Raw genomic sequence first — 26,757 nt, forward strand, 5'->3', positions numbered from 1 at the left:
TCAATTTCTGGGATCTTTTATTTCAGGACCAAAACTTCAAATGTTGTGTTCATATTTTTGTTCAGAATATTTGCAGTGCATCAGTGCAACAATGTCATCATAACCGGACAAAAGTGATCACACCAATGCACTTTCTCTCCTTAACTTTTCCCAACATGCATTTTCTTTGCTGTAGGCCACATTCAGCGATTAGCAAGAGCAAGCCTGCTTCTTTCCCCAAATAGGCTATTAGGCATAGCATTAATAAAATATGAAAATAAATGTCCTGTAATTTTTGCAGCCTATAGCTTTTCCTGGGATTTCCCGAGAAGAGGAATGCCTATTGCGGAAAGGCTTGCATAGCCTATAGCCTGTTGGGCACGGGAACAGTTGGAAGAGAGTGGCTAGTGATGTGTAGCCAAAGTAAGAAGCTAAATATGATGTAGATATTAGGCCATTCATTAGATAAATATTAGGACTATAGGCTAAACATTTACCTGTCAAAGTCCAAGAAAAATAACAGTTAACAGATTATGAAATTACAAATATGCTGGTGTTCCTCCAGGCTGCACTCAAACCTTATTGATAAGGCCTAGGCCTACTTTTTCAGAAAATACAAATATTAAACCTGGGCTACAACAACACAGTGCAATGAAGAATGTATATTTTTATCAAGTGAATACACAATTATTGTAAACTGGCTCATTTGAATATCCCCTCACACATTCACTGCAGTTTACAGCCTAGACTAGAGTTTTGTACTCACTTAAACAATAACATTCTTTATTACATTGTGTTGTTGTAGCCTAGGTAGGAAACATTTCTTGTCCCTAAAAAAACTTAAACAATAGGGTAGCTTCTCCATCTGTGTACCCAGGGACTGGGAGGGAGCGCAATCAGCTCAGCCTTGGGAGCACACATAATGTAGGCTATCTATGATTTCATTATTTTATCAACTTTCTTTTCATTCACTGTGTAAATTGACTGGATATAATCACTCAATCACATTTACTTATAAAGCTCTTATTACATCAGCAGATGTCACAAAGTGCCTTACAGAAAGTCAGCCTAAAACCCCTGCAGTATTATGTCTAACATTGAGTTTATGAATTATGGGCTAATATGCATACGCTTCTAATTTGGGCTATAGGCTCAAGATGTAGCCGGTCTTCATTGTTCAGTTGCGCAATTGGCACCTGGCCTCTCCGTTGCCATGGATATTCCTTTTAAATCTTGTGGAGTCCCAGGAAAAGCCGGACTACAAAAGCTTGTTGGACACCTATTTTGAATGATTTTCATAAGCCTACTAATAGCCTATTGGAGGAAAGATACTTGTTTGCTGTTACCTGCTGAATGTAAAATAGGCTACAGCATTAACGGGTGGGGAGTTGGAAGGAAAAGCCAATATTTTCCTAAAGTAGGCTTATCTTAACACAGGGCTACATCCTGACAAAATAGGCTTACACTATATGATGCCTACACCATATGAGTGGCCTGCTAATATAACTTCCTGGACCTTCTCTAAACTGTCAAGAATACACCCAAACTGATCCAAATGGTTGCAAAATCCAGCCTAGGCTGTTGGACTATGCAGATATTTTGGTATGAAACAAAACAGGACATGTGCCTATGTCATTTGATATTGGAGGGCCAGTAGGAGGCACCCATTCCCCTAGTCTAAAAAAATATCCCAATGCCCCAGGGCAGTGATTGGGGATATTGCCCTGTGTAGGGTGCCGTCTTTCGGATGGGACGTTAAACGGGTGTCCTGACTCTCTGTGGTCACTAAAGATCCCATGGCACTTATCGTAAGAGTAGGGGTGTTAACCCCGGTGTCCTGGCTAAATTCCCAATCTAACCCTCATACCATCATGGTCACCTGATCATCCCCAATTTACATTTGGCTCATTCATCCACCCTCCTCTCCCCTGTAACTATTTCCCAGGTAGTTGCTGTAAATGAGAATGTGTTATTAATTTCGAAATAACTGCATCTTGCCTGCCTTATTGGTTGGTCAACCAAATGGATCAGTTAGCCTACAAGGTCCAGGCACATTAGCAGGACAGTAATATGGTGTGTATTTTGTCATGATATATCAGCTAACAGAAACATGCTAATACGGGGACTTCTAGTGGGATTTCTCCATCACCATAAAGAAAAACAATGCACAATACAGTAATTGAGTACACTGACATATCAAGTGGTTTGTGATGATATGATGTAATGATGTGGCTCAGTTGGTAGAGCATGGTGCTTGCAATGCTATGGGTTTGGGTTCAACACCCACAGGGAACCAGTACGAAAAAGTATGCACTCACTGCTTTAAACTGCTCTGGATAAAAGGTGGTCAATCCGATGTCTGCAGTGGCCGTACAGCATTTACTGGGATACGGCCTCTGCAGAAGTCAGAGCTGTTGTCAAGGAAGTGAGTTTGTATTTATACTGGACCTCCCACCTCCACCTACCATCAATCAATCATGTCTATATGGAGCCCTGCGCATTGTAACAACATTTGGGTGGCGCTCAGCAATGCAGTAAGAAGCTCAGTATGACCTCTGCACGCCTCCAAATGCTGGTAACCACTCACATACAAATATATTTAGTTGAAATGTTTTCACAAAGTAGTGCACTTGGCCATTACTAGTCCTGTATTAGCAAACGAATATAGACGTCTGTAGGCGGACAAAATAAATTGAATCTGCATGGCAGCCTCCCCCACTGGCAAAATAAGCTGTATCCATAGTTTCAGCGTTTGGCTTCCATGTTTTAAAAGCATTCTAAACTTTGGTGGATTACCTATACTGAACAAAAATATAAAATGCAACAAGTATTGGTCCCATGTTTCATAAGCTGAAATAAAATATCATTTCCCCCCCCCACATGTTCAAAAAATATTTATCTCAAAATGTAGGCACAAATTTGTTTACATCCCTGTTAGTGAGCATTTCTCCTTTGCCAAGATAATCCATCCACTTGACAGGTGTGGCATATCAAGAAGTATACCTATTACTGGGGACAATGCCACAGACGTCTAAAGTTTGGAGGGAGTGTGCAATTGGCATGCTGACTGCAGGGATGTCCACCAGAGCTGTTGCCAGAGAATTGAATGTTCACTTCTCAACAATAAGCCACCAACATCTTTTTAGAGAATTTGGCAGTACGTCCAACCGGCCTCACAGAACCCATGTAACCACGCAAGTCTAGGACCTCCACATCCTTCACCTGCAGGATCATCTGAGACCAGCTACCCTTACAGCTGATGAAATTGTGGGTTTGCACAACCAAAGAAGTTCTGCAAAAACTGTCAGAAACTGTCTCAGGTAAGCTTATCTGTGTGCTCGTCAGCCTCACCAGGGTCTTGACCAGAATGCAGTTCAGTGTCGTAACCGATGTCGGTTGGCAAATGCTCACCTGCGATGGCCAATGGTACACTGAAGAAGTGTGCTCTTCAAGGATGAATCCCGGTTTGAACTGTACCAGGCAGATAGCAGACAGCGTGTATGGCATTGTATGGGGAGTGGTTTGCTGATGTCAACATTGTGAACAGAGTGCCCCATGGTGGCGGCGGGGTTATGGTTTGGGCAGACTTAAGCTATGGCCAACAAACACAATTGTGTGTTATCGATGGCAATTTGAATGCACAGAAATACCGTGACGAGATCCTGAGGCCCATTGTCCTTCCATTCATCCGCCGCTATCATCTCATGTTTCAGCATGATAATGCACGGCCCATTGAACACGTTTGGGAGGCTCTGGATCGACGTGTATGACAGCATGTTCCAGTTCCTGCAACTTTGCACAGCCATTGACAAGGAGAGGGACAACATTCCACAGGCCACAACCAACACCCTGATCAACTCTATGCGAAAGAGATGTGTTGCGCTGCATGAGGCAAATGGTGTTCACGCCAGAAACTGACTGGGTTTCTGATCCAAGCCCTACTGTTTTTTAAAGGTATCAGTGACCAAGAAAATATGTATTTCTCTATTTCCAGTCATGTGAAATCCATAGACTAGGGCCTAATTACTTAATTTCAATTGACTGATTTCCTTATATGAACTATATCTCAGTAAAATCTTTGAAATTGTAGCATTTATATATTTGTTCAGTGTAATTTACCGCATGATATCACCATCGAAGGCCAAAACTCCATCCCACCAAAACAGGCTGAAATTTCAGGTGGTCTTTTTAAACCGCTCTTAAACTAAAATGGCATCATAATTGTCACAATTTCAGTATGATTCCACTCATAATGCGGAAATATACACTGAGTATACAAAATATTAGCGACACCTGCTCTTTCCATGACAGACTGACCAGGTGAATCCAGGAGAAAACTTTGATCACTTAGAGTTCACTTGTTAAATCCACTTTAAATCAATGTAGAAGGATTTTTACACCTTTAGACATGGATTGTGTGTGTGTGCCATTCATAGGGTGAATGGGCAAGACAAAATATTGAAGCGTCTTTAAACGGGGTATAGTTATAGGTGCCAGGCACACCGGTTTGTGTCAAGAACTGACATGCTGCTGGGATTTTCAGAGCCAAATTTACAACTGTGGGAAGTATTTGAGTCAACATGGGCCAGCATCCCTGTGGACCGTCTTCGACACCTTGTAGAGTCCATAACCTGACAGACTGAGGCTGTTCTGAAGGCAAAAGGTGTTGCTATGTTTTGTACAGTGAGTGTATTTAAATCACATTGGACTGCACTGGGCCTTTTATATTTTTATGGGAGCAAATATAAGCTTGTGCCCAAGTAGGCCTACAGCCACAAGTATTTTGTGTGCAAGTAAGCCTATACTGCATTTCCACACGTGTGCTTGAGGATCGTATCTTGTGCTATTGAAAAACACATGCAGTGGATGCGTCTGACATTGTGCATGTTCACGTGGGCTTCCCCTCCTATTTGATTCTACAGCTGCGATAGAAAAGACAGATTAATAAAGTTGATCAGAGGTAGCTGATTGCTGTCCAACTTTTGGCATTGTGCTATTGGGTAAGCACTGTTTAACAAACAGGAGTGGTGCCACTGAGTAAATGGCGACCAGGGAGGAACCACACATAGGTCCGGCTGGGGCTTAAGTTATCCTGAGGGGTTTACTACAAAGCAGGATCAATGAGTTAGCCAGCCAACATATTCTGAACTACATTCTTATTTTTTGGAAAGATAAGTTTGACATGGGCATGGTCTAATTTATTCAAAAACACATATTTAAGCTTTGCTTTCAATAGTCATTTCAGTTGTTTTATCAAAGTTAGCTGGCCAACTCATTGAGCCTGCTATGTAGTATACCTCACCGGTGTTGGTGATTCTAGAAAATTCCTTCATGTTTATTTCCTTCAATATTACATTGCATTTCCTATAACCAAATTCCAGTACTATAGATCCCATTTGAAATATTATGTTTAACCATTATAATAAAATCAGTAGGGTTTTACATTCCAGCAAAGGATTAAGTGTTAATAACATGGTAATAGTAGGGTAACAGAGTTACTCAATAAAGACATTTTGCCCAGCTACGTTGTAATTTAATCGGAATTATATTGATTCAGGGTAAATACCTACGCATAAAACAAAACTGCTCCTCCCTACACATCACAGAACTAGTTGTGGCCATCACATATTCCACTATTAGTCAAGTTCCATTAAACATTTTCCAAGTGTACAAGCATAGGACTAACCCTGAAACTCAGCTCCTCTCCTGAACCATCATTCAACTGCTGTGTGAAGAGTACTCGCTAGAGGTCAAGAGATAATAAACCACTATGTGCTGCAGGAAAGATTTCTGTTTTGCCATCACGGATAAGTTTAGGGTCCTATGCCCCATTAACAAGAATACATTCGTAATTCTGATAATCATCGAAACCATCAACATGTGCAGTTTGTAATTGAATGTCTTGTTTACATTTAACACTTTCAGACACACCGACCACCTATATTATGAGCATAAAAAACTGCTCTCTCTGGCATAGTTTCTTCTATGAGTTATGCATACCTAATGGCTGCATGTATTATATATTCCACTCTGCCATTTAAATTGCAAAAATATAAAATAATCTGGTGAATGTTATGATGGTACACTATCAACAACCTAAAACCTTAACCAACTGTGTAAATAGCCTATTAACCAATGAAATAAATAATACATAGAAGACTTCCAGCCTTTGTTCTAGAAGGGTTCCGTAGTGGTGACGGATGGTGGTATGGTTGTGTAATATCTATGATTATACAACGGGTGGGTCTAATTTTGATTGGTTAAAACCGTATTCCAGCCAGTGTCTATTGAACAAACAAAAAAATGATTTCATTAGATACAAACATGTTCTAGAGACATATTAGATACCAATAACCCCCTGATTGGGACAGATAACTTTGGTTGGACACACAATTGTATGCATATCTGAATATAATGACAGCACTTAATTCCTTAGTGGTTTGTTTAACATAAGCACACACACTACTAACAAGAAGATGATTTCTCATAACAGTCCCTTTACCTGACTGTTAAGACCAGCCGGAAATATCTACATAATGACCGCTGCAATTTAAATTCTCACCTCCATACACAAACAAAACAAAAAAAACACAATGGCTAGTGTTTGCAATATGGTCATGATGTGTTCAGGGACAGGGCTTGTTTCCAGGTAAGACAAAAGCAAAGAAGACTGCTGCCGTCCTTAGAACTAAATAAGACGACATCTTTTCATGTATGCTTGTGTAACTGTAACCCTGGATCTGAAATACAAAATAGGCACATCTATGGACTATCATTACTCAGATGGAGAAGAGGGTCAGACAATTAAGGCATTTTCTTGCCAGTCCCCCAGAATTCCAATTTTCCAGTCAATATGTCTTTAAAGTACAGGGAGAGGGCTAAGCCTTTTCCACAACAAAAGCACATCCGTAAATATTCTGTGCACACATGGACATAAGGCAGATTTAACGCAGTGAAATATTAGTAAAGTGAGTGAAAAAGTGATTTGATATACAGTACTTTTATAATACGTCAAATATAAAAAAGAATTTACACTGTACACTGCATCAATTCCAATTTAAATGAGACAGACGGGAAGGATAAGTGTGACCTGTTTGTTATGAACCATGTGGTGTCTTCACAAGTGGCAGGGGGAGCTTGTACAGCTCTGTGGTATACCAGGTAAGAAGACCTGATCTGGAAACAGTTCAGAATTGTTCTGAGAGCAGCTCACACAGGCGCTGTGACACAGTATCTCTGCTTGTCCTTAGTGTTAAGCGGTACATCTGCAAAAGAAGAAAGGGTTAAATAGGTGGGTCAAATACATTGTCTGGATATTGAAAACTCCTTTCAACCACCATTTAAGAAAGAGTTTGTGACAGGGTCCTGGGGTGGAGAGTAATTCTCACTGGAGGGAGGTGAGGGCTACATACCTGTGCTTGAGTATTAGGCTCCAGTCTCAAGAGGCAGCCAACCTGGGTGGTCTTTGTATGGATGACACCAGCGCCCACAAAGTTGGAGGGGTTTGGATCTACGCCATCCAGCAAAGCAGCACCAAACCCCATTATCTGGAAAACAAAAACAGACACCAGATCAAGGTTAAGACTATCGACAACACAGCCCAACATGCTGACCAGACTGGGCGCACACATGCATCACTGCGCGCATTTGATTTGTCAACTCACGCCAGACGCGAGCAGGACAGGCAGGTTGAAATATCAAAATTAACTCCGAACCAACGATATTAATTTGGGAACAGGTCAAAACACATTAAACATTCATGGACATTTAGCTAGCTAGCTTGTCCTGGGATATTGTTATTTTACATGAAATTACACAAGGTTCTTTTTTTCCTGGATCTTTGTAGAATTTTGAGTCACACAAAATTGTGTCTCCCCTATTCAGACAATTCATCCACAGATAAAAGGAGAAACCTAGTTAGTTTCTAGTAATCGCTCCTCCTTCAGTCTTCTTCTGTGGACTTTATATGGTGGTTGGCAACCAACTTTAAGGTGCATTACCACCAACTGGACTAGTGTGGACCTCAGTTCAGCTTTCAATCACCCACGTGTGTTTATGCTCCTGAAAACCAATGATGGGACAGGCGGGACTTGCAGCGCATCAAGCATCAAAAATAGAACCAAGTTCAATTTTAGCGCCTAGCTACGCAGATGCTCGTTGACGAGCGCTTGCACATTGTTTTTGCAACGCTCAACACCTTGTAGAGTCCATGACACGCAGGAGGTGTGGTCAGCATGTTACATAGTATTGCTAGTGAAGACAGGGTGACCTTAATGCAGTTTCTTCACTTTCGTCTTTCAATCAATCAAATATTCTAAGTCAGAACCGTCCAGAGTAGTGCTGCTTCCTATGGTGTCACCAATTTGCTTAACGCCCCAATAGGTCCACAGACGACGCAATCACAGTTCCCTAACCCATCTGGACAAGAGGAATACCTATGTAAGAATGTTCATCGATTACAGCTCAGCATTTAACACCATAGTATCCTCCAAACTCATCATTAGCTTGAGACCCTGGGTCTCGACCCCGCCTTGTGCAACTGGGTCTTGGACTTCCTGACGGGCCGTACCCAGGTGGTGAGGGTAGGAAACAACATCTCCACTTTGCTGATCCTCAACACTTGGGACCCACAAGGGTGCGTTCTCAGCCCTTTCCTGTACTCCCAGTCACCCATGACTGCGTGGCCATGCACGCCTCCAACTCAATCATCAAGTTCGCAGACGACACTACAGTGGTAGGCTTGATTCCCAACAATGACGAGACTGCCTACAGGGAGGAGGTGAGGGCCCTCGGAGTGTGGTGCCAGGAAAATAACCTCCCACTCAATGTCAATAAAACAAAGGAGATGATCATGGACTTCAGGAAACAGTAGAGGGAGCAGCCCCCTATCCACATCGACGGGACAGTAGTGGAGAAGGTGTAAAGTTAAGTTCTTCGGCGTACACATATGACAAACTAAAATGGTCCACCCACATAGACAGCGTGGTGAAGGCGGCGCAGCAGCACCTCTTCAACCTCAGGAGGATGAAGAAATTCGGCTTGTTACCAAAAACAAACTTTTACAGATGCACAATCGAGAGCATCCCGTCGGGCTGTATCACCGCCTGGTACGGCAACTACTCCACCCACAACCGTAAGGCTCTCCAGAGGGTAGTGAGGTCTGTACAACGCATCACTGGGGGCAAACTACCTGCTCTCCAGGACACCTACACCACCTGATGTCACAGGAAGGCCAAAAAAATCATCAAGGACAACAACCACCCAAGCCACTGCCTGTTCTCCCTGCTGTCATCCAGAAGGCGAGGTCAGTACAGGTGCATCAAAGCTGGGACCGAGTGACTGAAAAACAGCTTCTATCTCAAGGCCATCAGACTGTTGAACAGTCTGCACATTTGTGGTCTGCTGGAGGTCATTTTGCAGGGCTCTGGCAGTGCTCCTCCTTGCACAAAGGCGGAGGTAGCGGTCCTGCTGCTGGGTTGTTGCCCTCCTACGGCCTCCTCCACGTCTCCTGATGTACTGGCCTGTCTCCTGGTAGCGCCTCCATGCTCTGGACACTACGCTGACAGACACAGCAAACCTTTTTGCCACAGCTCGCATTGATGTGCCATCCTGGATGAGCTGCACTACCTGAGCCACCTGTGTGGGCTGTAGACTCCGTCTCATGCTACCACTAGAGTGAGAGCACCGCCAGCATTCAAAAAATGACCAAAACATCAGCCAGGAAGCATAGGAACTGAGAAGTGGTCTGTGGTCACCACCTGCAAAATCACTCCTTTATTGGGGGTGTCTTGCTAATTGCCTATAATTTCCACCTTTTGTCTATTCCATTTGCACAACAGCATGTGAAATCTATTGTCAATCAGTGTTGCTTCCTAAGTGGACAGTTTGATTTCACAGAAGTGTGATTGACTTGGAGTTACATTGTGTTGTTTAAGTGTTCCCTTTATTTTTTGAGCATTGTATATACTGTACTCTATACCATCTACTGCATCTTGCCTATGTCGTTCGGCCATCGGTATATTTTTATGTACATATTCATTCCTTTACACTTGTGTGTATAAGGTAGTTGTGAAATTGTTAGATATTATTGCATGGTCGGAACTAGAAGCACAAGCATTTCACAACACTCGCATTAACATCTGCTAACCATGTGTATGTGACAAATAAAATTTGATGATTTAAAAAGCCCTTTTCACAGGAGCCAATGGCACAAAGTGCTGTACAGAAACCCAGCCTAAAATATTTCTATCAACAAAAAAGATAGTGATCAGGTATACATTTTGAATAAAGAAAAGGCTGATGTGCTGCTACTAGGCAACCAACAAGTCAAGACAAAATCTCCATATCAATTCTAATCATAAAGGGATCTCACCTTGGCTTTGGTAACCTCTGTGTCCATGGAATGCCTTGCTTTGAAGATATTTTGTACCTCTTGCTGAGGGCTGTGGGTAGAGAAAGTCAGTCAAATCAAAGTTTATTTGTCACCTGCACTGAACACAACAGGTCTTTACAGTGAAATGCTTACTTACAGGCTCTAACCAATAGTGCAAAAAAGGTATTAGGTGAACAATAGGTAGGTAAAGAAATAACAGTAAAAAGACAGGCTTTATACAGTAGCGAGGCTATAAAATTAGCGAGGCTACATACAGACACCGGTTAGTCAGGCTGATTGAGGTAGTATGTACATATGGTTAAAGTGACTATGCATCTATGATGAACAGAGAGTAGCAGTAGCGTAAAAGAGGGGTTGGCGGGTGGGACAATGCAGATAGCCCGGTTAGCCAATGTGCGGGAGCACTGGTTGGTCGCCCAATTGAGGTAGTATGTACATGAATGTATAGTTAAAGTGACTATGCATATATAATAAACAGAGTAGCAGCAGCGTAAAAAGAGGGGTTGTGGGGGGCGGCACACAATGCTTCCTCTTGCAAATAACAGGGATGTCGGCCCTGCCGGGTGTTTGGAGAATGTCTTGTGCGCCTCGTCTGTTGAATAAAAAATCTTTGTCTAATCCGAGGTGAGTGACCGCTGTTCTGATATCCAGAAGCTCTTTTTTTGCAGTAAGATACGGTTGCAGAAACATTATGTACAAAATAAGTAAAAAATAACGCGGGGGGGGAAAAAACACATAATAGCACAATTGGTTGGGCGCCCGTAAAACTGCTGCCATTTCTACCGGCGCCATTTTAGTGGCTAGCAGCTAGCAGCTTTAACCTCAGCTGTTAAGGATGTGTAACTACACTAAGTTTCACCTTGTTGCTGAATGATGGAAAATAGATAAATGTATTTCCATGTGAACATGTTGACATCAATGCACAATTTTCACATTTAGTTGCATTTAATTAAAACGCATTAGACTAAGATGTATTACACTGACCTATACCACCAACATAAATCAATATTTGGTAGAAGTGCTTTCTGGAATACCGGTGAATTATTCATTGGTCACCACAGACTTTACACACTCCTAGGGAAACATTGATCTATTTATCTTGGCAATGTTGCTCAAGCTCTAATGGAACAATTTCACAAGACACTGTGTACCTATTCTGTTGGCATTTCCTTCACATTTAAATATACAGTGGGAGACAGTACACACTATTTATACATGCAGGCCAATCTGAATGAATTAACCCTTTTGTGTCTTCGGAATACAAGGAAGAGTAAACTGGCACATTGTCAGAGGGGAATATTGTGTCCATATCAAGAGAGAGAAAAACATGTTGTGATATATGGATATATTTTTTGGGGCGGCAGGTAACCTAGTGGTTAGAGCGTTGGGCCAGTAACTGAAATGTTGGTGGATCGAATCCCCGAGCTAACAAGGTAAAAATATGTTCTGCCCCTGAACAAGAAAGTTAACCCACTGTTCCTAGGCCATCATTGTAAATAAGAATTTGTTCTTAACTGACTTGCCAAGTTAAATATCACCAAGTATATAGCAGAGATATGTTTCCTTACGCTCCAAGTTGTTTCCAGCGCTGAAAGAAGTCCTGCGATGTCATCTCTGTAGGCTGGAAGAACTTGTTTAAAGTAATAGGCAGTTTAACAGCAATGTTCTGGAGAGTTCCCCCGTACCTGTGTGTAGAAACAGGAGTAAAACACTAAATAACTGGGAAACCGATACAGTAGCATTTCCAACAACGTTCATGCAAACATTTATCACCAATCTAGCAAATAGTTGCACCCTGAAACACACATTCTGAAATGCATATAAAAGGAGGAAAATAAGTTCTTACCTAAACTGAATGTTGAGCACTGGTGCATCCACAAAGTCAGACACACACTCAATGTTGAGTATCTGCTGGAGTTGTGCACCCCCGTCCACAGTGGGGTCTGCAGGCTTTGCATGGACATTCAGTTGTAGGGAAACAGTTAAGGGCACAATAGGGAGCAGTAAATGGCCACCCCTAGACAATAAATAATATACACTGGGAGGGATTTATTAAAACAGCATACGGAAATTATTTTTTGAAAATGACATAATAGCATCTAGTAAAGGATATGAGCCTTCAGAGTATCTTGGCAGACCACAGAGGCAGCGAAATTCATGAACTGGGTTGATGTCTTGTTACCAAAGAACACATACATCCGACCTGTATGTTGGGAAAAAAGAGACTTATTTAAACACTAAGATCTAAGGGTCAAACCATGATCATAATCACACTTAGGTGCATATGTATTTTTGCTGAGGCCTACTTACCTAGATTCTGTCTGAATTCAGACTTCAGGCCGATCTGGAGGAGCTGGTTCTCGTACAGTACACCATTGTTCTTGCAAACAAACCTGGAAGGGAATGGGGCAAGCATCTCATATCTGGTATATTGGGCTTAACTTCTTATGGCTGCAGGGGCAGTATTGAGTAGCTTGGATGAAAGGTACACATAGTAAACTGCCTGCTCCTCAGCCCCAGTTGCTAATATATGCATATTATTATTCATATTGGATAGAAAACTCTGAAGTTTCTAAAACTGTTTGAATTATGTCTGAGTATAACAGAACTCACACGGCAGGGAAAAACCTGAGAAGTTCCACTTCCTGTTTGAATTTTTTCTGAGGTGGCAGATTTTCAAACAAGCTCTCATTGAAATTACAGCGAGATATTGATGATGAGTCACATGCGCATTCACATGGGGAGGACCTCCGTTCCACCGCTCATCTGAAGTCAATCTAATTCTCCGGTTGGAACGTTATTCGAGATGTTAACAACATTCTAAAAATTGATTCCGTACATCGTTTGACATGTTTCTACTGACTGTTAAGGAACTTTTGGACATTGTCACGTTATAGCGGACGCGCTTTGTGTCTTTTGAATTGTTTACCAAACGCGCTAACCAAAGTAGCTAATTGGACATAAATAACAGACATTATCGAACAAATCAAGCATTTATTGTGGACCTGGGATTCCTAGGACTGCATTAAGATGAAGTTCAAAGGTAAGGAAACATTTATCATGTATTTTCTGGTTTCTGTTGACCCCAACATGGCGGCTAATTTGGCTATTGTTCTGAGCTCCGTCTCAGATTATTGCATGATTTGCTTTTTCCGTAAAGTTTTTTTGAAATCTGACACAGCGGTTGCATTAAGGAGAGGTATATCTATAATTCCATGTGTATAACTTATACTCATCATAAATGTAGATGATAATACTTCTGTTGAAACGATGTGGCTATGCAAAATCACTTGATGTTTTTGGAACTAGTGAATGTAACGCGCCAATGTAAACTCAGATTTTTTTGTTATAAATATGAACTTTATCAAACAAAACATGCATGTATTGTGTAACATGAAGTCCTATGAGTGTCATCTGATGAAGATAATCAGATTTGACTCCCAGGATTGGATTCCAACCAAGATGCCAAGAGTCCCACAGCATACAGTAGGGATGTAACTAATGTCCCTTTCACCAGCGCAATCTGCTGTGAGCATGCAAGTGTTTTGAACAGACTCCACTGATGACGTCTCTTACTTGTCTTCAGGTTCCTCTGCAGTGGGCAGAGTGGCGTTGGCATATGCTACTTGTGGAGTATTCGGCAGGAAACTGAAGCCATGAGTGAGATGCACAGCGAGAATGTAAAGGGCGAGAGGAGCACATTCACACCAGGTTTTAGTAAGCTCCATGACGGAGCAATACAGTTAAAAAGCCCCTCCCTCTGATATTTGACCCACTGACACTCTTTCTTACCTGGAGAAGTTCTCATCTGCAACAGGCCCCCCTGCCACTGGTGTCTCTACAGGCAAGGCTGCTATGTTTCCAGAGAAGACATCCACCAGCAGGCTTGCCACCTTGGAGGCAGGAGGGGCAGAGTTTTGAGTGGCGATGGTGCTGCCCAGGCCAAGCAGGTCTGTGGAGGGAGTGGGGGACGCGGCCACCTTAGGAGAGGTAACGGTCACAATTACTTCACTTCGGAAGTTCAGGATCTGAACCAATCAACCACTCCAATTGGTCTTACGCTAATGAAAGCACAGAGCAGTGCAACACACAAAACAAACCTCTTTAGGAGGATCTATAATTATTAGGACTATATTAAGGACTCAACAATAAATAAACTGAAAACCTAAGAATATATACTGCTAAGTAATCAAGCTCCCACAAAAGCAATGCGTCATCTTAGCATCTGGAATTGTCTTTATTCCGTAAGCAGATCAGATTACATGATGTTGTTAGGACAGTGTATTAAGGTTAGGGAAGTGACAAGTGAAAAATCCCGCATGAGCATCCAGAACCTGAAAGAGGGGCCCAGCAGAGAGCAGCACGGGGACAGCAGAGGCCTGGGGGGCATGCAGGAGGTAGGAAGAGACCGGACGTGGCCGGTTGGTGGGGGTGCGGTCGAGGCGGGGGCCAGAAGATCCCCAACAAACAAGAGAGGAGAGCTCTAATGAACAGAGGAGGAAACAGTGAAAGCCGGACAGAACGAGAGCTGGGGAGTTACTGAAAAGACAGCAGAAAACACCCGGACAGAAAAATAGGAAATGTACATCTGAGAGGAGAGGAATAGGAGGCTCTAATAAGTAAACACATGACAACAGTAATACCTTGGCATTTGAGGTAGTGCTGCTATGGTCTGCAGTACCCCCATTGACACTGCGTTCTTTGCGGTTCTCATCCAAATCGAGATGCAGGTTTCCTGGTCCCTTCTTCCTCTTGAGTTTGGCCAGTATAGAGGACTCCCTCTCAGGGAAGGGAGGCATCTCCTCCAACACCGTGGCCTTGAGGGGAGCACAGAATGAATGGGGAATGAAGAGCATGACCTGGGGTAGAGGAACTGGAGGCTCTACAGTGTCCTTTTCTGAATTACAGTCTTTCTAATCAACAAAGATTTGCTGTGGGTTGTATTCTGAACAACTAAAAAGCTAAGAGTAATATAAAACGGTTGTTTTTAATTGCATTAAATGTAAAAGTGTCAATCTTGTCCACCTGCTAGCTCACTGCCATAGAGGACAACAATGGAAATAAGCATTCAGGCTTTGTTTTTTTTATGCTAGTTAATTTTTAAAGAATGTAATGTCTCCAGCTGGAGCATACTACTACTTTTAATTACCTAACAAATGCAATCAATCAAGCTTATAATGGCACAAAGGCAGGGTGGAATGTCACCGACCAGTATGTCAGTGCTGGCGATGCAGCTGAGGCGCAGGTACTCCACAGCACGCTGCTGTAGCTCAACGTCTGCGTTGCGGAGCTGGCTGTCTGAGCGCAACACTTCCTGGATGGTGCCCTTCACCTCAGGGAACAGGTTGATGAACTTGATGTAGGCTGAGAGCAGCAAAGCCCGGGTGGACACCGAGCACAGGTGAAACTTGGAGTGGAGCAGGTCAAACTGGATGAGTGGACTAAGGAGTTAGAGCAAGAAGGACAATGGATGACACAGTGAGTGATGTCTGTCCTCAGCTCAAAAGGATATCATTGACTGTACATTTCTCCAACCAATGGAGGCTGCTGAGGGGAGGACAGCTCGTAATTGCTGGAATGGTGTCAATGTAATGGAATCAACCACATGGAAACCACGTGTTTGAAACCATTCCATTGACTCCGTTCCACCCATTATTATGAACCGTCCTCCCCTCAGCAGCCTCCACTCTCTCCAACTGAGAATAACAGTGGATCACCAAAATATATGGCATTGATTGGTTACTAACCTTGACCTTGAATCTCCTGCTATCAAGTTCCCAAACTCCCCAAGAATGTACCCTCCAACCTTCACCAGGTTCTCATGGCAGGCTGGGGCCTGGAGTGCCTGTGGAAAGGAAAGAGTCTGAGTTATGTATGAAATAGCATAATAGATTGGACTGGGTGGGTTTACTGCTAACCTACAAAGCATTACATGGGCTTGCTCCTACCCAGCTTTCCGATTTGGTCCTTCCGTACACACGTACGCTACGGTCACAAGACGTAGGCCTCCTTACTGTCCCTAGAATTTCTAAACAAGCAGCTGGAGGCAGGGCTTTCGGTCTTGACCTTTAAGTCTTTATTGAAGACTCATCTCTTCAGTAGGTCCTATGATTGAGTGTAGTCTGGCCCAGGGGTGTGAAAGGTGAAGGGAAAGGCACTGGAGCGACAAACCACCCTTGCTGTCTATGCCCTAGGGTCAGTCTGTTATATCGGAAGTATTTCTCCTGACTTATCCGGTGTCCTGTGTGAATTTAAGTATGCTCCCTCTGATTCGCTCAGAAGACCTCAGCACTAGGACCATGCCTCATGACTACCTGGCCTGATGACTACTTGCTGTCCCCAGTCCACTTGGTCATGCTGCTGCTCCAGTTTCAACTGTTCTGCATGCGGCTATGGAACTCTGACCTTTTCACCGGACGTGCTACCTGTCCCGGACCTGCTGTTTTCAACTCTCTCTAACTCTGAATGATCGGCTATGAAAAGCCAACTGACATTTACTCCTGAGGTGCTGACCTGTTGCACCCTCTACAACCACTGTAATTGTTATTGTTTGACCCTGCTGGTCATCTATGATCATCTTGGTCATGTACTGTTATAATCTCCAACCGGCACAGCCAGAAGAGGACTGGCCACCCCTTATAGCCTGGTTCCTCTCTAGGTTTCTTCCTAGGGAGTTTTTCCTAGCCTCCGTGCTTCTACAGTACATCTGCATTGCTTGCTGTTTGGGGTTTTAGGCTAGGTTTCTGTATAGCACTTTGTGACATCGGCTGATGTAAAAAGGGCTTTGTAAATACATTTGATTGATACGGGGCTGAGAGCATATCAGTCAGCAGATCTTAACATACACGTGATGGAATTCCCATGATGGGTATGTCAAAGTTGAGATTCAATCTGGGCAGACCAGCATGTGGGGTAGCAAGTCTGAACATGGGGACAAATGTAACTATAAAACAAAAACACAGCTGAAACTATGGTGGAACTGACTAAAGGAAAAATGACAAGGCATATCACTGGTTCTGAAAGGATGTATATCTGCAGTAGACATCAATGGATCTAATGTCAGAGGATGCAGTGGTAGAGATCATGGGCAATGAAGGAGGAAAGACACTGGAGAGGAGGGAGGGCTCAAGACTAAACATCCATAAAACTGGGATGGCGGGATGGAGCAGCAGTGAGAGACAGACACAAGCAGAGAGACTGAAGGGAGAATCAAGTAATCTTATATTGCTGTACCAAAGCATAAGGCGGGCTCATAGTTTCCTCCCCGAGAAGACAAAGACATCTCCATCCCCCTGAACTCACAGGTCACATCCAAGCAGGCAGAGCCTGTGATGAGCATTGGAAGTGAGCTGCTTAAAACTAATATGATTAAGGAAACACACCTACATCAGAACTATTGTGTTATTGACTGTACGTTTGTTTATCCCATGTGTAACTGTGTTATTTTTGTCGCACTGCTCTGCTCTATTTTGACCAGGTCGCAATTGTAAATGAGAACTTGTTCTCAACTGTCCTACTTGGTTAAATAAAGGTATATAAAAAATAAAAAAAATGTAAAAGAACAATCCAGACAGACAAACATTAGGTTACAATGAGTCCCCATGGCTCGGTTAAAGACAGATTATTCACAAAAATAAAATAAGCACCTCGAACACTGTCTTGGCAGCATAACCTTGCACTTCATCTCTGTTGATGACGATCTGGATGACGCGGTACCAGACCTCGTCACTGACATAGTCCCCAGCGAAGCGGATCAGGTTGAGGATGGTGTCAACATACCAGGTGTAGTCAACTGCATACTTCTCTGCCAGGATGGCAACCTTTAGCACCTGTGGTGAGAGGTAGTCTTATCAGATCAAAGAACAATGCCATTCATGTTTTTATTTAGGTCTGTGGAACGTATTCCTCCAAATTATCTCAGTGGCATTTAAAACATGAAGCAATCATAAACTTTTGGTTGGTGAAATTATTAGATACTGGTCTAGAACTCACTATCTCCTCTCTGATGGAGTAGTCTGCCGTCTCCAGGTAGCTGAGCATCTCTGCTACAATCTGTTTGGCGTTGCTGCGGTCACACATGGCATAGAGCAGGTCCACAGCACGCTGACGCACACTGACATCTCTCTCCGACTGCAGGATTCAACCAGGTCAAACAAACATCAGGACTACGGCAGAGTCACACTAACAGGAACAAAACAGACAGGCATACATACACTATGTACTCAAGAAGACACTGAGTACTAGGACTGGCAAATGTAGCTTGTGAATGCAGGTACAAATGTGTTTGCGTACTTTGAGGGCATTTATGACCGTCTCAATGTGTGTCTTAACAGCCTCATGGGAGAACTCAGAGCTGGCTAGGGTGCACATGCTCTCCAGGGCCAGGTAGCGCAGGTTAGTCTCCCGGTGCTGGAGGAACTGGCCCAGCTGGTTACAGGCCCGTACCAGCAGAGCGGGCTCGCTGTGGAGAGGACAGACATTGGTGCCATTGTCATCAGGACAGTCCAACAAAACACATACAAACTGCATTTCTTGAATACATTGGTCTTCTGTAGCTGCTGCAACTGGGAGAGGGACTGACCTGTCATGGTGGATGATTAGACTGATGGCCTCAAACAGGACAGCGTTCTTAGCGTTGGAGTGCTGCACCTTCTTCGACTTGGGAGGCTCCTGGGCCTTGTTCAGGATGGTTTCCAGACACTCGGTCAGACGGCCCCGGATCGCACCATCCTCTGAGGGGGCAGGAAAGGGGGAGGAAGGGGGCCACAGATGAAAGCACAACTATGATCATCCCGGCAACACTACAGACCTTTTCTGAGTAATATTATGTTCATATAGTCAAACACCCACACGCATGTCATCATGCTCACAGCTTCTTACCAGGCGGAGGATAGCACTGTAGGAGACGCAGGAGCTTGACAGAAAGCCAGGGAGCTGCAACAAAATAGTAGGTGTAGTCCTGCAGGTCAGTGGAGGCCGAGGAGACGATCTAGAGAACAGGAGGACATGAGACATGACTAACACATTATGCCTCAAGCAAACTGACTAAAAACTAAGGGTCATAATAACATTGAATGGTCATATTGATGAAAGAAATAAAAGTCCTGCACACAGCCATATGCCTACCCTGCTGAGTCTGGCTACAGCCAAGGAGACAGAGGTCTTGAAGTCCTCTGGGCTCTTCTGTGCCAGTGTGGTAATCAAACTGGTGGCAGCAGTCACTACACCCTGTGGAAAAGGGAAGTAATACAACTGCCATCACACACAAACAGCTAATCATTTATATTACACTATACACAAACCAATCATTTTTTTGCATGCAATGTTTTTCCTCATTACGCCCACAAACTATTATTTTGGCTCAAACATAGCCCTAACAACGAAGACAGCAGGTCATGGTGAAAGAATCCTCTCATCCACACCCCACCGATCCAAATCTCCCTCACTAAAACCAAAGGTCCTCAGTCCTCTCATAATAACCCCATGGCAGTCCATACCAGGTGCTGGTCATTGAGCAGATGAACCACCCGGGTGGTCCACTCCCCCATGGGCACTAGGTCTGGAGAGGTCCTGTTGAGACGCAGTAGGCACAGGGCAGCACTCTGTTTCACACTGTCCATGGTGTCCCTGCAAGACAAACCCTGACAAATTATGACAAAACATCAGCATCACTTAACTGGTACATAGCTTCAGGTTTTTTTACAAAGAGGCCTGACTGACTCAAATGTTAAACTGACAGAGAGGGTACCTCGGTCATTAGGCTAAGTCTGCTCCACACCACTACCCTTTCTTACCCAGCCACCAGGATGCGGGGCACCTCAGCTGCAAAAGCCTCAGCCATCTCCCTGCTGCCCACATTGGCAATGCAATGCAAGGCCAGGTTCATGAAAGTGGGATTCCTGCTGGACAGGTCATTCTTTATGGCATTGTTGATAAGACTGATGAGGTCACTGTTTGAGTTGACCAGCACTGAGATGAACAGGTAACCCTGTGGAGTTGGATAGAAACAAACAGTTTATCAAACCTGAAAGGAATTAAAGGGAAGTTATCATAATAGTTTAACATAATTACACAATCTATTCTCAAAGCTTAACACAGTGTTTTGTCCAATTAGATACATAACTCAATCCACTCACTTAGTCATGCAAACAAATTCAAAGACCGGCTTCTCAACTCACAATTTGTTTCTCTGTGTACTTGTTGGAACTGAGCAGGTTGACTGCCTCCATGTGGCCAAAGTCGATGTCATGGCCAAGAAGGAATATGAAAAGCAGCTTGCACACATATTTCTTCTTACTGTAGCCATCTAATGCTTTGTCTCCTGCAGCAAAACAGAAAGGTTGTTGTCATGACTATGAAGATTTAGAAGCAGAAGAAAACTGGAAGAAAATAATACTTTTAAGGCAAGCCAAGTCACAAATGACTGATCACGTGTTTGAGAGCACGGAACTTTAGTGTTCTTCCCTTTTAAAATGAATCTTAATCTGAAGCACGGAGGCCTAAAAGAGTAACATGCTAACCACTCCTATTCTGGGAAGAAAAATGTGAAACCCACTTAGGAATAGATAAAAGTACGACATTCCATGTTGCTAGTTAAATCAACCCCACAACTGACTGTAGTTGAGGAGAGGGTGAGTCAGCAGCACAAGACAGGAAGCTGAGTGCAGCACTTTTTTCACCTTGGTGAAAGAGGGCAAATGGTAGGAGGCTAAATGAGTGCAGCTGTGCAATGAAAATAATGACGGATTCAGAACATTGCACAAATAAATAAAGTCCAATGCCGCTTACAGGAAACCTGGAAGTGCACTTCCAAACGCAGACCAATGCACATTATAGCTTGAAGAGCTGCAACAGCATTCTGAAAGTGGGAGTTTAATGGAGCCCCCACCCCTGTCTGGAACCCCACCTCCACTGTGTGTGGGACGATGTCCCGTGAGAGAGATTAGGAGGGGCTCTACATTAAGGATTAGCTGGACAATGCATAAGGAGTTTCTCTAAGGCTATAATTTTCTATTTTCTGAACTTTCTGCATAAACTAAGTATTATCTGGTTCAAAGTAAGATAAACATGTTTACATCACAATCATAAAACCTTTAATAATGTGTGTATGGAGAAAGGAAGAGAGAGGAACAGCAAGAAAGAGATTTTCTGTCGAGCTCCACAGGAAGTTCCCCGGGAAACAAGGGAAAGGATTCCAGCCTGCTAACATACTGTGCCCCCCTCAGTTTCCTGACAGAACAGTTGACTCAACAACTCTCCCTGTTCAGCTAAGCCCTTTAGCTTCTCCCTACCTCACTGAACTTTAATATAGCCTATCTCTGGGGATAGATAGGGACCATCAATAAATTATACAATGTAAATGGGACAATATTTTATAAATTGACCAAGGGTGTTACAATTGGGTCATGTGCAGCTGTGCTCCAAATTGATGATTAGGCTACTTGGGTGCTGCCAGCTGTGGGCAGGATTAAAATAAACCCAACCCACAGAAAACTGTTACAGTACCCTTCATTCCATGACATGTATTTTTTTACTATCATCTCGCAAATCTCAGTTTAGGACAAGACTGACTTTATGACCAAAACAGTATCCTATTTGCAATGTAATACATTTTGACACTAGAATACATTTTAAAATAAGAAGTTGCTTTTTGGGTGCAGTCGTTCTTTAACCAAATAGCCTGCCTCAGTGGTAGCCTAAGTACTCCATCAGTTTGGAAGGCAAGCCTTTCCATACAAATGTGTTGTTATTTGATAAAAATGAGCTGGCTCATAAGCCCCTCAAAAGCAACTTTGCAGATAGGCCCTACATGTTTTCTAGCCACCAAAACACAAGTCACCTGATTTTAGAGATGCCAATATCGATTTTCACTTTGGAACAGCTGACTTATTTTAGGCTAGATGGAACAGGTGGTAGAGAACATTTCTGACATTCAGCATAGCTGCATGGTGATCTCCTGTGAGGGCACTGTTAATAAGCTAAATGACTAGTGTCAGTGTCCACAAACTTTATGTGGAACCATCAGACACCAAAGTGTGTTCACACCTAGATTTAAAGGGATTTTGCTTGGCTTACCTTTAAATTTTGAGCGGATGTTGGCCAACTCTTTGTTAATTCTCTTGATCTCTGCTTCTTTACTTTTACCTGAAATGGAAAATAAAACATGTTATATGTTCAATGTCACCTGTATGGGCCATATGCACCTGTATGCAAGCCTGAACAACAGCACTTGTGGAATGGAACAGTTTGACTGTACCACAGTACTCAAAGACTGGGCTAAATTATTGATTGTTTATTTTATTTTCTGCAAAGTATGTGTATTGATGTTCCTATGCACCATAAACTAGGGAGGTGAGGTCAGGAAATAAATTGGATACCTTTCAGGAGGAATGGTCTTAGTAGTAAGTAAGATGTCTAAATTACGGCATGGCTTTAGGTCAGGAGAGCATACCTGGGTCGGGAGGATCAGACCCAGACCTACGGTTTAGGATCAGTTTTTCTGCATGGATCTGTAGCATGCCTCATTCACACCTACATTGAAGTTATGGAACGTTGATAACCTTCACTGTCTCTGCTATGGATTTACGCAGGGAAACTAGTGCTCTAAATAGACTAATTTGCTCACAGAGCACATTTAGACTTCCATGGCTCTAGTCTAGGTGAAAGTTCCCAGTCCCACCACCACAAAACACTGCACTGCAGCTGGGTTTCTTGATGGTAGTATATGCAATCCAGCTACTAGTATTGTTATTGTCGGAGGAATACGCACTCATTCATAGACAGAGCATGATGATAGTTGCTAGAGAGAAAATGTATCTTAATTAGCTAACTAGTCAACATTTGTAGAGGTAACTAGTTTTCTACTAGATTACAGATATACCCAGCACCAAATGTGCAAATTATCAATCTACAACGGTGTAACACCAGCCAGCCAAAATGATGAATGTCACCATGATTTTTTTAATTTCCTGACTCTGTGACCCACGCCCATTGGCTAGTTTGCTAAACTAACTAGCCTAGCGTGACATTAAAACAGCTAGTTAAGTATAACTAGTACAGTAAAATATTGCATTTGCTGTCTGTAGCTAGCCATTTACCTTTATTTCACAGACTGGACGTTTGTTTAGGAAACATAGTTAGCTACCGTTCTTTGCGGGCTATTTTTGCTTCAATCTTTGGCTAACGTTGGCTAACTATAATGGCTAACGTTAGTTTGCTAGCTAACTGTTAACTCTGTTAGCTACATTACCGTTAACTGCTTTGGCAGGTTAGCTATTTACTAGGTAACTAGGTAGTTAACGAACTACCCACACGTTATTTTGTTTTGTTAATTAAGTACCTAACTAGTTAAACATGGGGCGCGTGTGCCTTTACATGGGATAGCTTGTTTCATACCTAGCCTTGCATTCCTCCCAAATGAACTGTAGCTTGCTAATCAGCAAGTCAACATCATCTACTCACAGTTCCTAATGTCCGATATAAACACAGCAAGGCCACGCATTCCATCTCCTTTAGAGACTGCAGGCATTTTGTTCCACGCGATATTTTATTTGTTAGTCTATTCTCTGCAGTCAGACCTTAAATACACTTTATTTCAGTTGTTCGGGAGAAGGTTTTTGTTAAAGAGGCGGGGTTACTTGAGCCACAGACTCCAAATAAGTGTCATGATGTTGGAAAAATTGCGCACATTGCACATGTCTTATTTTCACGATTTGGACACGAATTCGCTTTCCAAAGCTAATAAACATGTGGAAACATGAGCAGCATTTTGTATTCCTAGTTTAATTAGTTAGGGAGCGTAAACAAAGTACAACCTTTTTTTACATTCGAATTTCAATAGCTCCTTGGTCATGTGACCTACTGACCTCAACCAAGTTTCAGAATGTCCACTGACTACCCTTCTATATTGCACGCCCTTTAGTTGTCAATTTTCATCTCACTCGATTTTACATGAATTTTTTTAAATTAAACATTTCAATAGCTCCTTGGTCATGTCACCTACTGGACTCAAACAAGGTTCAGAATGTCCACTGACTACCCTTCTATATTGCACACCCCTTGGTTTGTCAATTTTCATCTCACATGTTTTTACACACATTTTTCAAACTTTCTCATTTCAGTAGCTCCTTGGTCATGTGACCCAATGACCCCAAACAAGGTTCAGAATGTACACTCAGTGGGCCTACACATTGCACACCCATTAGTTTTTTCTTTCCCCCACCCATGAAAGGCCACAGTTCACTGAGAAAAAAGATTTGAGATTGAAATGAAAGCATCCGGGCGCTCCGCCACCGCTGGAGCGACGGGAGAGGGAGACATTAAACCCCTGCCTGCGCCGGGACGCAGAACGGTTGGCTAGGTACTCAGAGCCGCGCAAGGGTCCTGGGCGAGACCCAAGCGCTTGATGTTGGATACCGAGGCGGGAAGACCCGGTTCACCAGCAACCCCCGATCCCCTTCGGACACGGCCGGCACAGGTGTACCATGCGGCTGTGCCTAATGGGAAAAGGGGGGGTGTAGCCGGTCGGGTGCAACCCAGGGGACATGGAGATGCGGGGAACAGAGCTTGGCGGGACCCGAAGCCAACCTCCCGGCCAAGAACCCCGCGCCAAGGGAAGGCAGAGAGCTATTGAAATTAAAAACAATGAAAAACATAGAAAAATGTGTGTAAAGTCACCTGAGATGAAAATGGATGAACTAAAGGGTGTGCAATATATAAGGCTAGTGACTGGATGTTCTGAAAGTAGTTTGAGGGTTGTAGGTCACGTGACCAAGGAGCTACTGAAATTAGAAACATTGAAAAACATTGAACATTTATGTAAAATCTTGTGAGATGAAAATGGACAAACAAAAGGTTGTGCTACATAGAAGGCTGCTCAGTGGATATTCTGAAAGTAGTTTGAGGGCTGTAGGTCATAAGACTAAGGAGAGATTGAAATTTGAATCTTAAAAAAATTCTCATGAGATGCAAATGGACAGGCAAAAGGGTGTGCAATGTGTAGAGTGTACATTATGAACCTTGTTTGAGGTGTGGGTCACATGACCAAGGCGCTATTGAATGACAAATTTAAATAATTTAAAATAGTGTGAAATGTAAACCAACAAAACAGTGTGTGCAATGCATGTCTATGGTTCTAGCTAACCTGATGGCAGTTTTGAAAGTTTTAGGAGTAATGGTTAAAGAGCTACTGAAATTTGAAAAATTTGATTTGTCACTATGTTGCCAGTCCCTAACTGCTGTTGGTGAATGTAAGGAAAACTACAGGCAAATATCTGTCGAAGATCCAACCTGAATCTGTCTTTACCTCAGTGAGACATGCCCAGTAGAGACCTCAGGATGTGTAAACATCAGAGGACAGGAATTTTTATAGTGAATGAGCCAACTCCAAGATTCCCAGGGTGTGAAAAGTGGTGCAGTAGGCCACTCATTTCAAGTACAGTGAGTGGTGTTGTTAATGATTGTGGCAGACCAGGGGGTTGGGTCAAAACGTTTACACAGATCAGACACGGACAGAGTAGGATTAGCTCAGTTTCAAAGGTGTTTATTAAAATAATAGTTCAAAAGAAAAGAATATGTCTCTCCGATGAGACCCTCTCCGGGATACCGTCTTCTTGGCTCCGGGTCTTGTTGTATCCTGTGGGGATCACAAACTGAACTCACTCCTGTTTCCTCTGCAACCGCCCCCAACTATACAGGTATCCTTTCTTCCCCCACTCTCTTCCCTGTGTGCTGCTCTTCTGGCAGCTTTATGGGACTTGTACAGCTGGTGAGAAATCAGCCCTTGATTACTCACCAACTCCCAATCAGCCCCAATTAGTCCTGGCCGGAGAGCCCGTCGAGACCTGGCACGTCCAGCAGATGGAGCCATCGCCTCGTGATGTATACTCCGTCTGTCACCAGTACTTGACGAGTCTCCCCCTGATGGCTGACCTGCTGTACGCCACATGATGCATGGTGAATTCTGTTTCAGAAATACTTTTAGTCAGTATAATCTAGCAGACAGACAGACAGAGAGAGAGAGACAACAACAACAAATTGATGGATAAACACAGATACATGTCACTTTATCATGTGTGGATTCTGTCATTTTGCCCGCTTGGTACTACAATCTATGTGCAAGTTATCCCTTTCGTATCTTGCAGGCCTATTCAGTACAGAGAGAGAATTTTCAACCAGTTTCATCATGTGTGAAACTTGTACCCATGTTGAGAATTACAAATGTTTCCTTGGTCCTTCACATGGTGGTGCTGCTGTCGCCACTTTTGGAATTCGCAAAGGCTTGTTGTTACATAGAGTCTATGGTTGCATGCAAACACAAACTCTTTGGGTGGGGGCTGGGGGCAGGTCTATCATGCACAGTATCATGAATGATGATGCAGTCTTAA

At 43.2% G+C, this 26,757-nt stretch overlaps 1 pseudogene; it reads right to left on the bottom strand.

The window, feature by feature from the left end:
- On the bottom strand, positions 1–24,031 carry LOC129854360 (AP-2 complex subunit alpha-2-like; annotated as a pseudogene).
- Positions 24,032–26,757: the final 2,726 nt, after the last annotated feature.

Source organism: Salvelinus fontinalis, chromosome 4 (assembly GCF_029448725.1).
Source record: "Salvelinus fontinalis isolate EN_2023a chromosome 4, ASM2944872v1, whole genome shotgun sequence".
Lineage (NCBI taxonomy): Eukaryota > Metazoa > Chordata > Actinopteri > Salmoniformes > Salmonidae > Salvelinus > Salvelinus fontinalis.